At 39.0% G+C, this 12,945-nt stretch overlaps 1 protein-coding gene across 5 annotated transcripts in view; it reads right to left on the reverse strand.

Moving 5' to 3' along the window:
• LOC130906728 (T-cell immunoglobulin and mucin domain-containing protein 4-like) overlaps window positions 1-12,945 on the reverse strand; it is a 51,150-nt gene that overhangs the window by 17,583 nt on the left and 20,622 nt on the right. The window lies entirely within an intron of this gene.

Below are 12,945 nucleotides of genomic sequence, written 5' to 3' on the forward strand. Positions count from 1 at the left end.
TTGCCACGGTAGCCGTTGATATAAAACCCTACTATCCTTCTGTTCTGCTTTCTGTCCTCCTGTTGTTCCTCTTCTACCATCTGCCAATTCTTATCTCTTTTATTATGGCATCTATGTGGTACCCTCAGCGGAGCGAATTAGCATCTCGCTAACAAACGCGGCAACCCCTCGCTCTGGTAAATGCTAATGATGTGGCGGGGGCGAACAAAAGAGCCGCGTACGCACTTGTCCAACTCATCAGTATTCAGCTCATCAAACTGACGCCAAACATTCCCGACGGCGTTCCGCAGACCAGAAGTGAGCTCGCCCTTTGATGTGAAAAGTTCATCAACACCTTTACTTGCACTACATATTCAAATTTGCATTAGGCTTGTATTTTTAGTTGTGGGTCCATCTGCCCAAATCGATTGTTCAATAGTTTAAACCTGAAATGACTATTCCACTAACTAGTGTTGCGCCGATACCATTTTGTGGGTCCCGATACAGGTTCCGCTACCAGGCTGTGTGATACCGGTCGATTTCGATACTGTATCGAAACCAAGATTTTTTTTTTTTTTTGGACACACCACCATATCCAAATGCACCCCTGTCTTACAAGCTGCAGAAAGACAAAATTGTATTTTTCAGACTATAAGGTACACCGGTGGGAAAAAGGTATTTAATTCAGAGGTTTTGCACTTCATTTACATTGTTTTTGCTTTAACACTTAAGTGACTATTTTTGGTCATTTGAGTAAAACAACCTCATAAAGAAAAGACCTGGCATCGACGTATGAGGACTTCACATTTTGTTAAACAAGATTACTGCTCTTTCGCCCTCAACATCCTCAAGCTCTTCCATCCATTAGCGCTTAAACTCCCACCGGCTGCCACGGCAACTGCTCCCCGTCGCTATAACTCAAGCCCAGCCGGGACGACGAAAGACAAACTGCACCCGAGAGGGAAACACAACAAATAACTTTCGCGGAGGAGAGTTTATCCAAGAACTGAGGCTTGCGTCTCTGCCGGGCCAGCGTGAAGGAGAGCAAGAGGCTAAATTTGGAGCTTGATCCAGCAGGTATCTCCAAATTTGGTAGTTCTCTTTTTTCCCCCCCAAAGATAATGAATAAGTGGTTAGTGAGTCTGCCTTGTACAAGTTAATGTTGAATATGTAACTACAGAAAATGCTAATAAAAGAGGTATTTAATGATGAATACAGTTATTTTTTTCCCCAAAATTCTTGGAATGCACAGTTGAAATTCATGGGACTTGCTGCCATGTTTAGCCTGGCAGTTAAATTATTGGCAGCCATTGATGGCGCTAGACATCCATTACACCCCCACAACATGCCCTTTCTCTCGGCAGCCGTCACACAGCGAAGCAGCACCACTTTTCGCCCACCTTTCGCCACTGTCTTGGCGGAACCACCAAACAATCAGGGAACCAGGTTTATATTCCTTTTTTAACTTACTCATTTACTGAGACAGACGTCTGATCCATTTGGACTGGGAGTCGCTGGCAGTGAATGAACGAACATTCATTCGCCCCTCCCAGTAGAATGGATTGGACCTCAATGACAGTCATTAGATATAAAAGCAGACATTCTGCTCATCTAAACTCCTTTCATCTCATCATCATCGCATTGCATTACCATTAGGTATTCTTAGCTGAGTATAAAGAATACAGTGGTATGAAAAAGTATCTGTACCTTTTCGAATTTCTCACATTTCTGCATAAAATCACCATCAAATGTGATCTGATCTTTGTCAAAATCACACAGATGAAAATACAGTGTCTGCTTTATCTAAAACCACCCAAACTTTTATAGGTTTTCATATTTTAATGAGGATAGTATGCAAACTATAACAGAAGGGAGAAAAATAAGTAAGTGAACCCTCTGCCTAAGTAGGCTTAAAGAACAATTGAAACCCAATTTCTACCAAACACTTTAAGTCAGGTGTGTGCCCAATCACTGATGAGTGGTTTAAAGCTGCCCTGCCCACTATAAAACACACACCTGGTAAGAAATGTCTTGATGAGAAGCAATGTCTGATGTGCTTCATGGCTCAGTCAAAAGAGCTATCTGAAGACCTGCGATTAAGGATTGTTGGTTTTTATTAAGCTGGGAAAGGATACAAAACCATATCTAAAAGTCTGGATGTTCATCAATCGACAATCAGAGAAGTTGTCTACAAATGGAGAGAGTTTGGCATGGTTGCTTCTGTCCCATGGAGTGGCCATCAACCAAGGATAATGCCAAGAGTTCAGTGCAAATACTCAAAGAGGTAAAAAAGGAATCCTAGAGACTTATAGAGATCACTGGCACAGTCCAATACCTCTGGGCACACATCAGCTATACTGTATGTAAAACTATGGCCAAAAATGGTGTTCATGGGAGGACTCCACGGAGGAAGCCACTGCTGTCTAAAACAAATATTGTTGCTCGTTTAATGTTCGCAAAAATGCATTTGGACACTCCACAGAAGTTTTGGCAGAATATTTTGTGGACTGATGAAACCAAAGTTGAATTGTTTGGGAGTAAAACACAGGTCATGAGTGAAGGTAAAATGGAACAACTCATCAACATCACCACCTCATCCTCACAGTGAAGCATGGTGGAGGGAGGATCATAATTTGGGGCTGTTTTGCTGCCTCAGGGCCTGGACAACTTGCAATCATGAATGGAAGAATGAATTCAAAAGTATGTTTTGCAGGAAAACCTGAGGTCGTCTGTCAGACAGTTGAAGCTAAAAAGAGGATGGATGCTGCAACAAGACAATGATCAAAACACAGAAGTAAATCAACTTCAGAATGGTTTCAGAAGAACAAAATACACGTTCTGGAGTGGCCAAGTCAAAGTCCAGATTTGAACCCCATTGAGATACTGTGGCATGACCTAAAGACAGCGATTAATGCCAGACATCCCAGGAATTTGACTTAACTACAGCAGTTTTGTAGAGAAGAATAGGCCTAGATTCGTCCTGATCTGCAGCTACAGGAAGCGTAATATAGCGTAAAAATATTAAATGTGATGGTTCACTCACTTATTTTCCCCCCTTCTGTCATTGTTTGCATACTATACTATTACTATTATACTATTAATATATGAAAACCCATACATTTTTGGGTGGTTTTAGTTAAAACATACAGTTTTTTCACCTGTGTGACTTTGATAAATATCAGATCACATTTGATGGTGATTTTATGCAGAAATGTGAGGAATTCCAAAAGGTTCAGATACTTTTTCATACCACTCTATATGACTGACAACTATTATATCGTCTGCTGTATTGTGTTTCTGCACTTTAACATACAGTAGATGCTAATTAGCCTTAGCATTGAGTTAAAAGATAAAGGTGAGACTTTGTCTGTGATTGTTCATGTTTTAGCGTCAGTGACGGTGATAGACGTCTGATCCATTTTGACTGGGAAAGCTCAATTGTGCTTAAAAATCCTTCCACACATTCAAACATTCCGCAAAATCAAAACCCGAGCTGCTACTCCTTCTATGGAGGCGAATTTGAGCTACGGCTGAAGGTCTCGACGGAGACGCGCACATCTGACCCGTCACCTCTGACAGGCCGGATGACATCTGACGCATTTAAACGTCCGTTAATGGCTTCAGACATAAACAGAGCAGAGCAGTAAAAGCTTCGTTCCGCCTCGGCGCGTGTTTGATTGTCTGCGATTGTCGGCACTCTCAGGTTGCTCTGCTTTAACCTTATCAAATAAATAACTGAATATGTAACTGAACTCACTGTTCTTCCAGAATCTGGAAGCACACTCGAAAGGTCCAAAAACATAATTTTCGTGTCCTCATGAGGTTCGTGACTAATTCGAGAGCATTTTATAGTGTCAAAAATGTTTTTTTGTTTTTTTTTAAGTTAGCAGAACTTGAATTTGGTTAAAACTCAATATTTTAACCCAGGGGTCCCCAAACTGCAGCCCGCGGGCCGGATACGGCCCGCCTCCACATTTGGCCCGGCCCCCTGAACAATACCAGAGAGCATTTTGATTAAAAAAAAAAAATTTTTTTTTTTAAATTTCCCCAATAGTGTTATTTATTTCCTGGCTTTTTTCTATGAAGAACCCAGAAAAGGTTATTTGGTTATCATCTATTAAATTAATAGTGTTATTGTAGGAAAGCCCCATTGCATGTTTGCGCTTTAGTTTGTTACTATGCTGGCCCTTTAAGAAAAGCGACGCGCGCACGAGTCACTATCTCTCCTCCCTTCACTACCGGTGTACACGAGTCACTTTTTCCTCCTTTCACTGCCTGCAATTCGTTCCTCAAGCTGCCGTCCTGTTTAGTGGCAATCCAAGTGTTGTGTGTGAGTGACAGAGGTGGGTTTTGGGTGTAGTGGGTATATTGCAGAAGTGTGCCTTGGCAGTGCATAAACATGTTTGGCAGATGAGTTACCTGCTTAGCAGTGACGTGCAGTCAGGGGAGGCAGGTAAGGCACAGCCTCACCATAGAAATATGAAATTAAAAATAAATGTTTTTATTTATTCCGTGTTAAAGCTCTTTTTCACTTCATTTAAAAAAAATTGTTTATTTATTTATTTTTTAATCACGGTCATATATTTGTAAATCTGACCATAATGTCAGCGCCTCACCAGACATGAACCTCAACGCACTCACTGCTGCTTAGGGTCCCTCGTATTCGTTAGCCGCCACGAGCTAACCGCTAGCGCTAATCGCTAATGCTAGTCGTTGGCCCCTTTGGCTACATGGTGGAGGCTGAATTTTGTTTGTTGCCAATTCACTTATCTAAATTGTTATTTTCCTGCTTAATGTGTATGCTCATTATTGTGTATGCTCATTATTGTGAATGATTAGCATTGTATGCATTATGTAAGCAGTGTAGTTCATTTATATTTAATGTTGTTCCTGTTAATTTAGATATGTTTATAATACGGTATATGTTTATAGGTTATATATATTATATTACTGACATGTTATATGGTTATCTTGTATTCACAGAAACCACAATACAACAAAATAAATCTTATACTCCTTTCATCATCATTAAAGGAAACAAATAAATCCTGAACGTCCCCTGTTGATTCTCTGATCGGAGTCACAACTCCATAGCCTCGCCGGCTTTATGCCACACACCCACAGAGGGATCCCCAGTCAAATTAACCCTCTTTTTCAGTTATTATTTTCTATTAGTTTTATTATTATATATTATTTTATTGACTTTGGTTCCGTGAAGAATCCAAAAAGGGTTCTTTGATTGTGGCTTTCTGAAAAACAATACATTTTTACATTTAGGCACTCCTGCAATCGTCATACTTTTTCTGTTACAAACTGACCCCGGCCCCTCATCAGAGAAGGGAAAAGTTATGTGGCCCCCACAGGAAAAGGTTTGGGGACCCCTGTTTTAACCCTTTCATGCAAACTTTAGGATTTTTTTCTTAAATGTTTATTGCATTCATTTATGTTAAGTAGTCTGTATGGGGCGCCGTTTGTAAAGCAGCGCATGCTCGAAGTTACGACAACATTTTCTCACATTTAGCGCCGCACAGTGTTTAAAACGCGGTGTGAAATTTTTAGTCACTTTTTTTTTTTTTTGCACATTTACAACATTATTTAGCAACTTAAATATGTATTTTTAAATAAACCGGAAGTTACAAAATAAAAGCTGGAGCACACAAAATACTCTTTAAATAGTTTCTCCTAAATATGTATTTTACCTATATATTGTTATTATCACAATGACTCATGTCCAAGAGCAGACTGCTACCGTTGAGTAGGTTTTATTCATTTTCAAGCAACGTAAACAGACAGTCTGAGCTGCTCCACCAGCTTTTATTTTGTTACTTCCGGTCTCCAGTCATGTGAATTTGCATATTAAACTAAATATATAGTTTCGACCGTTTCCTGATTTAACATTTAGAATATAAGTTTAAGATTTAAATTAAATATTTAGTTCTGGATTTAAACAATCAGGTCCAAAACTTCTTATTTAAAAATACATATTTAAGTTGCTAAATAATGTAAATGTGCAAAAAAAAAACAACAACAACAAAAAAGTGACTCTAAAAATTTCACACCATTTCAAACACTGTGTGGTGCTAAATGTGAGAAAATGTTGTCGTAATTTTGAGCATGTGTTGCTTTACAAACGGCGCCCCATAAGTCTGCACTCAAAATTTGTAAATTGGACTTAAGTTAACACAACATTTCAAGTTGTTTACCCAGAAATTTTAACTTGATATTTCACAACAATATGGTCCATGTTATCGGGTTAAAAGTGTTAACTTTTGGATTACTGAAAACAACAAGTTACAAATGAAATTTAAGAATTTGACTCATGTCTATTTCAAATCTTATTAGCATGACATATGGTGAAGCTTTATTTTTTAAAGTGCAGTGGTGAGGTGCCCTGGATTGGTAGCTATAGACAAAAAAAAAAAAAAAAAAAAACCATTCAGAAAAAAACTTGGGAGTCTTGAACTAACCCAGAATGTTTTTTTTTTGTTTTGCTTTTTTAAATCATTTATTTCAACAACAGATTAATTGAAGATCCACTGACATCAAACAGTGATAAGCTCCATAATAATTATGTTAATTCTTCTCCGTTTGAAACATTTGGCTGTCAGACACTTTGGTACCATGGCAACACTGCAGGTCCTGGGAACACACAAAAAAAAAATGCAGATCATCTCAAGTATTCATGTTTTTGATTAGCGAAATGATTCACATGCTTGTTAAGCCACCAAAAGCTTGTTACAATAAACACTCGGAGTCCAAAACAATAAAAATATTATTTAAAAATAACACCATGTAAGACATATTTTGTTCCCAGGTTCTAAGTGGTATTTCCTAGTTTGTTTCGTCGCATTGACATATAAATATAAAAACACTTTTGTTTCCAAAAAGGTTTGTGGTCACGACTTTGAAATTCTATTTTCAACTTTTATGTATGCATACTGTGTGTGTACATTTTCCTCTGTATTTTATAGACTTAGTTTGACCTAAAACACGAAGAAATGACATTTAACAAATATTTTCTGCATAACTAGGACATAAAATAGGAAATTCTGAATATAGCCTCTAATTTTAGAAGACCAAACTTTTACCATTTTAGTGGCACTTTGTCATGTAGTTTGTACCCAAGCAGTGTTGTTAATCTTACTTTTAAAAAGTAATTAGTTACAATTACAAATTACTTCTACCAAAAAGTAACTGAGTTATAACTCAGTTGCCTCAGTGCCTCAAAATAAACAAATGAATGAAATTATATAATAATGTCGTAGCATCTACAAGGACAACGCCAACTTGGTGATGATAATGCACACTCAGCAGAACAACAGTACATTATTTTCAATGAACTGTACCCACCTGGCACCAAGAACTGTATGTAAAAAAAAAAAGAAGTTGCCCGAGAGGTTAAGATGACGCTCACTATGCTAAATGCTAGTGAGAACGCAAATGCTATGCTAACACACCGAGCCACTTAGCCAATCATCATCGTGTTTGCAACAGCGTCACCATCCCCTTCCCTCGTCCCACTCTGCACTCTCAAGGGCAGGCAGGCAGGCAGGCAGATGTGTGACAAAATCAGACAACTTGGGCGTCATTCAACCAAATTGTAGTAACGCGTCCCTTCACATCCTCAGTAACAATAACGCCGTTGCAAAGATGGAAAAAGTAATGTATTAGATGACTCACTACTGAAAAAAATAACGGTATTAGACACGCTGTTGTACTCTAACGCCGGTTTTAATAACAGTAGACCCAAGCAATACAAATAAAATGATTACAAGCCAGGAACAAATTTTTTATTTTTTTTCCCACACACTTTTATACCAAATGTAATGTTAATAGTATGGCCTACAGTACATGACCCAAATGTGTTGTCTGCATACGTGGATGCAGTTGTTGTTTTTTTTTAATGACAAAAAATAGTCGCTTGCCCTCTTAAGCATGAACCATTCTGATAGTTCAACATTGAATATTAAATGCATTCAATTTCTTTTTAAATTTATATGACAGAAAACAATATTTCAATGAAAAACACTCAAATGCCCTTAAGTGTCTTACTGTTTTGATCTTTTAGAGTGTGTGCTAAATTACGGACCTTCTCTGTCCCCACACCCCCTCCCGTTACCGCCGCTCATCTAATGGAAACATTGTCGCACTGCCCCCACAAATAACACACCGTACTTGGGGGGATAGAGCCTGCTGCCCCTTCACTTTGGAACTCACTCCCTAAAACCATCTGCACCTGTTCTGATCTTCCCACATTCAAAAAATTGTTAAAAACTCACCTTTTTATATTGGCTTTTAATTTGTAATTCTTTTCTGTATTGTTTTGTACTGCGCACGTTGTGTGAGCCTTTTCTTTGGTTCAACTGTAAAGTGTCTTTGAGCATCGGTAAAAGTGCTCTATAAATAAAATGTATTATTATTATTATTATTATTATTAAATGAACTCTTCAGTGCTATTGACGGTGATGGACCAAATGGATTCATTTGAAATAAGGCTGGCAGTAAATGATCAAGTTCAGTTCGATTAACGAGAGTAGACGTCCAACCCATTTAATTTGAACAGCAGTCAAAATGTTAATCAAATGCTATTTAATCTCTTATTGAAGGGGTACAGCTACATTATGTGAAGGAACACATATAAATGTATTCATTTATAACAATGTAGATAGCTTTGTCTTAACTGTAGCTGTGGCGCAATATTGAGCCTCGTCTGAGATCATTCAAGCTGGCTTGTGGCTTATTGAATAAGTAAACACACACACACACATACACACACACCTATCCACCCCAATTTGTCCCAGTCTCGTGTGAGTTTTGCCGTTTAATCAAAGAAGCACTGCAAGCTTGTTTTTGACAACTTTGAGAAATGAGTGCAGGGCTGGTATCGGCTAAGCGCACTCTACGAGACCGTGGCTAGCAGTAAACACCACCGCAGGGTACCAATTAGCCGATTGGCCACACAGTCACAGTGACTGAAGCGTGATTGGTGACAGTCTTCAACAAATGCAGAATACAGGGAAAGCTGTCCTTGTCAATGGCAGGCAATGATGTAAAGTACGATGAAAAAAAGAAATCGACTTTAGAGTTATTGTGGATCATAACCACAGTATATACTGCATACACTAGGAGTGGGAACCTCTTGGTACCTCACGATACGATTTGCGATAAAAAGGTCACGATAACGATGATCTGACGATATAGCGATACAACGATTTTCGATACATTGGTCAGGAAATCATTCTAGGATATTCTACAGAAAACTAATAAACAGAAAAACAAGCTTCTGCTTTGAATTGGAATGAATTTATAACTAGAAGAGGTCCAATCCATTTGAACTGGGAGGGTGGCAGCGAATGAATATTCGTTCATTCGCTTCCATCCCTCCCACTTCAAACGGATTGAAGGTCTATGGCCGTCAGTGGCAGCCAATACCAGATAATGGGTAATTTTGGGCCATTTAAGGTTATTTACCTGTTGATTTTGAGTTACTTCCTGTTGACTTTGGGGTCACTTGCTGTTTATTTTGCGTTACAGAACAGGAAGTGACCTGGGAATCACCCAGATGAATAGGCAGTGACTCAAACTCAACAGGAAACTACCTGTAAATGCCCTAAAATGAAAAGTAAGTGACCTGTAAATGCTCTGAAAATCGGACCGAATGACTGTGAATGCTCTGGTTTTTAATGAACGAATTTTTTTTTTTTTTTTTGGTTGACACCTTTTTAAAACGATATCTCGATTCTTCACAGGAGCATATTGATAACCTTTTGGGATACAAAGTATCACGATATATCACTATTTCGATATTTTGTCACACCCCTAGTATACACACACATACTGTATAGTTGAGGTGTGGCATCCGCATACGAGAGCATCACATTTTGTGTCATGTTGGCCCCACTTGTATACCAAATGTTAATATTGTTGCCTACTTGACCCAAAATGTGATTGATGTCCAGGATTGTGGACGCCAGGTTTTATTGGGAATAATTTTGTCTTTAATATCTTTATCTCTCCCCTTATTTGTGCTGTCAGCCCCAAATAAAATTTAAGAACTTAAGAGAAATAAACTCTTTCTCATGGAGGAAACTGTCTCTTAGCTGGTTGCTTGATTTCTTTTATAGCAAAAAAAAAAAAAAAAAAAAAAAATGAAACAACTGGAATTAATTATTAAACAATAATATAATTCATCACTGAGGCCTACTCTCGCCTCCTCCCTTCTCTCACCCGCAATACCGCTTCCAATCTTATCTGTACTCTAGTCACTTCCCAGCTCGATTACTGTGACTCACTGCTCTTCGGTCTCCCAAAGAGGTCCCTCCAGAAACTGCAGCTCCTCCAAAACTCAGCAGCACGCCTCATCACTTGGTCCCCCACCCCACACGACATCACCCCGATCCTCCGTCAACTTCACTGGCTCCCAGTCAAACAAACAATCAACTACAAGATCCTTGTCATTACCTTCAAAGCACTCCATGGCCTGGCCCCTCCCTACCTATGCAATCTCTTTCCGTATTAATCGTCCCCCCCGTTCACTTCGCTCTTCCTCTACCCTCCACCTTTCGGTCCCCCGTGTCAGTCTCGCCACCTTCGGTTCCAGAGCTTTTAGTCACTGTGCCCCCCAGCTCTGGAAATCCCTACCCCTCAATCTTTGAAATTATATCTACCCACTCACTTTTCAAATCCAGACTCAAAACACACCTGTTAACTCTTTCTTACCGTGATCCTTATCTCGGTTTTATCTTGACCTCTTACATTTTTATTTACTTTTATACTGCTTTTAAGCTAATTTTAGATAGTTTTGTTGTTAAGCTACCGTGTTCCCATCCTTCTTGTGAAGCGTCTTTGTGTATAATGCAAAGCACGCTATAAATAAAATGTATTATTATTATTACCTATTATTGATTCAAGACAGATGATATAGCATCCACTAATGGGGAGATGCACTGGTGCATATGTGCCACACTTTTTGAGTCTTCCAGCAATCTCAGACCAACTTTAAAATGGGAGTTGGCCCGGTTTTATGCTGACAAAATGCTGAGTGCAATTGAAGAGAATATAATTTGAACAAAGACATCAACTTCAATATGGACCCAGGTTCATCTGCAAGATCTATTTCCGCTACTCATTCCTGTGCTAAACTTAAAAATGATTTACAAAACTAGAGTGTGAGTTCCGACTGCGCGGCGACGATAGCCGGATGAAGGTGAGAATACAACAAAGACAGTGGAGCGTGGCAGCTTGATGAGGAAACCACTTTACAGTCGCTACGTTATCTGACAAATGATGACAGCGGCCTTGTTGTTAAGCTGCCGTAGCGGATGGATGGCTGCTGCAGCCACAGACACTAAATCAGCCTCCTCTGCCTTCTTATAATTTACCAGTGTTTGAATGCAGCCGCATTCTTCAGGAGGGAAAATGGCAAGTGAACTTTCCCGTGGTGAAGGAATGCAGTTGAACATCTACTTACAAATTAGCCACACAGCCAGATATATTTTATACAGTATATGTTATATATATATAGTATATGCACACCCACATACACACACGTATACAGTGTATCACAAAAGTGAGTACATCCCTCGCATTTCTGCAGATATTTAAGTATATCTTTTCATGGGACAACACTGACAAAATGACACTTCGACACAATGAAAACTAGTCTATGTGCAGCTTATATAATGGAGTAAATTTATTTTCCCCTCAAAATAACTCAAAATATAGCCATTATTATCTAAACCCCTGGCAACAAAAGTGAGTACACCCCTATGAAAAAACGTACATCCCTGAATGTCCAAATTGAGTACTGCTTGTCATTTTCCCTCCATAATGTCATGTGACTCAGCACAGGAGTGTTGTCAGCATTGCTGTAGTGATTGAAGAGGTGGGGGGGTCATCCTGCTAGTCTCAGACCATGCGCTGCACTCTACATCAAAATGGTGTGCATGGCTGTCACCCCAGGAGGAAGCCTCTTCTGAAGACGGTACAAAAGAAAGCCCGCAAACAGTTTGCTGAAGACATGTCAACAAAGCACATGGATGACTGGAACCATGTCTTATGGTCTGATGAGACGGGCAGGCTTTCTTGTGCACCGTCTTCAGAAGAGGCTTCCTCCTGGGGTGACAGCCATGCACACCAATTTGATGTCGAGTGCGGCGTATGGTCTGAGCACAAACAGGCTGACCTCCACCTCTTCAATCTCTGCAGCAATGCTGACAGCACTCCTGTAACAAGTCCCATGACATTTTGAAGGAGAAAATGACAACTTGGACATTTAAGGATGTACGTTTTTTTTCCATAGGGGTGTACTCACTTATGTTGCCAGGGGTTTAGATATTAATGGCTATATTTTGAGTTATTTTGAGGGGAAAATAAATTAACTATTATACAAGCTGCACACAGACTACTTTTCATTGTGTCAAAGTGTCATTTTGTCAGTGTTGTCCGCAGAAATGAAAGGGGTGAACTCACTCTTGTGATCCACTGTATATTATTTAAAAAGTTATTTTTTGGGGGAAACATTTGCTTTATTTATGTTTTTATTTATTGCATACTATAAATCAGTTAGGGGCCAACATATTATTCATCATCCATGCATTTAATTGTGATCAATTAAAAAAATGTATTTATTTAAAAATACTAGTTTTGTTTGTTTGTTTTTTTTTTTTTTAATTATATTTCAATCCTTTGATTCTACACAGTGTAGCTTGTTTAGTTTCAGGAAAGTTAGATGACTTAAAAATTGGGGGAATATTAATTTAATGAAATGGAGTTTAATTCACAGTACTGTATATATACTCTGTTCATTTAACTCATTAGCTCCCATTGACAGCGCTAAACGTCCAATCCGTTGCATCCCTTCCAGTTTGGATGGGATGCAATGACATTTGCTGCCATCCCTCCTAGTTCAAATTGATTGGACGTGTAACTACTGTAGTAGACAAACTGATTTTGAAATTATAGCAG

Source organism: Corythoichthys intestinalis, chromosome 18 (genome assembly GCF_030265065.1).
Source record: "Corythoichthys intestinalis isolate RoL2023-P3 chromosome 18, ASM3026506v1, whole genome shotgun sequence".
NCBI classification, from domain to species: Eukaryota; Metazoa; Chordata; class Actinopteri; order Syngnathiformes; family Syngnathidae; genus Corythoichthys; species Corythoichthys intestinalis.